We start from the raw sequence: 1690 nt of genomic DNA on the forward strand, positions 1-1690 counted from the left end.
ATATATATATATATATATATTTCAGAAAAAAAATATTTTCTACAGCTTTTATTTCTGCATGTTTTAGTGAAGGACTATTCTCCCGGACTTAAATGACTTCTTTATCCTACTGACAGACCATTTTAGATTTTAACTGGAGAAATTGCATTTCCTGTGAAAATGCAGTGTGAATGCTTAATGCTGAAGAACTTGCTGAAAAACATGCTGAAGTTTAGGTGAAAAGGAAGAACAAGCCTAAATTAGCATAAGAAAGCAGAAAGAACACATATTTGCTGAATTAGGTTTAAATAAGCAGAAATGAGCACAGAAATTAGGAAATTGGCAAAAAAAGAAGCTGAAAGTAGCTGAAAAGTAGCTAAAAAGGCAGAAAGAAGCTTAACTACTAGACAGAAGTAGAACTGAAATGAACTAAAAATGTGGAAATAGCTGAAAAAGTTAAAATATAATACAGCTAAATAGAATGACTGAAACTAGCAGAAGTAAGCTGAATGGAGCATAACAAGCTGAAATTAGCATAAAGAAGTCCTCTAGACTGAAAGTAGCATAAGTTACCACAAAAATCTTGAACGTATCTGAAAACAAATGAAATGAGCTAAAAGATGCTGAAAGGTTAGAAAAAGCTGAAATTACCAGAAGAAAGCAGGAACACTTTTGCCCAATTAGACTGAAAGAAGTGGAAATGAGTGTAAAAATGTGGAAATTTTCTGGGGGAAATAAAGGGGGCAGAAATTAGCAACCAAAAAAATACAGTGGAAAAGTAGCTAAAAGAGCAGAAAGAAGCTTAAGTTACCAGAAGGAAGTGGAAAGAGCACATTTGTGCCCAAGTAAGCTAAAAGAAACAGAAATGAGCACAAAAAGTGGAAATTATCTGAAAAATCTGAAATTATTATTTTTTTGAAGCTAAAAAGGCAGAAAGAAACTTGCATTACCAGAAGGAAGTGGAGAGAGCACAATATTGACCAATTAGGTTGAAAGAAGCAGAAATGAGCACAAAAAAGTGGAAAATATCTGAAAACAAACAAAATAAGCAAAAAATAATAAAAATAAAAACAGTTGAAAAGTAGCTTAAAAGTAGAAATAAGCTAAAATTATCAAAATGAAGTGAAGAGACACATTTTATCTAAATTAGTCTGTAAAAGTTGAAATGAGCTAGAAAATGTAAAATTAGCTGAAAATGCTAATATGAGCAGGAAAACAGCTAAGTAGCTGAAATAGCAGAAAAAGATGAAACTAGCAGAAAAGGGCTGAAAGGAGCATAACAAGCTGAAATTAGCAGAAATATGTTAATTAGGCTGAAAGTAGCAGAAGTTACCACAAAAAAAAATTTGAATTTATCTGTAAACAGCTGAAATTAGCTAAGAAAAGGCTTGAAAGTTAGCTGAAAGGTTAACAAGCTTAAATTATCAGAAGAAAGCAGAAAGAACACATTTGCATAAATAGTCTGAAAGAAGCAGACATGAGTACAAAAAGCGGAAATTTTCTCAAAAAAGCTGAAATTATAAAAAAAACAGCTGAAAAGTAGCTAAAAAGGCAGAAAGAAGCTTAAATTATCAGGACGTGGAGAGCACATTTTTGCTGAATTAGGCTGAAAAAAGTTTAAATGAGTGCAAAAAATGTGCAATTAGCTGAAAAAGCTCAAATTAGTGTAAAAACAGCTAAATAGTAGCTGAAATAGCAGAAAACGTTTAAA

Source organism: Nematolebias whitei, chromosome 5, assembly GCF_014905685.2.
Source record: "Nematolebias whitei isolate Nwh7 chromosome 5, NemWhi1, whole genome shotgun sequence".
NCBI lineage: Eukaryota > Metazoa > Chordata > Actinopteri > Cyprinodontiformes > Rivulidae > Nematolebias > Nematolebias whitei.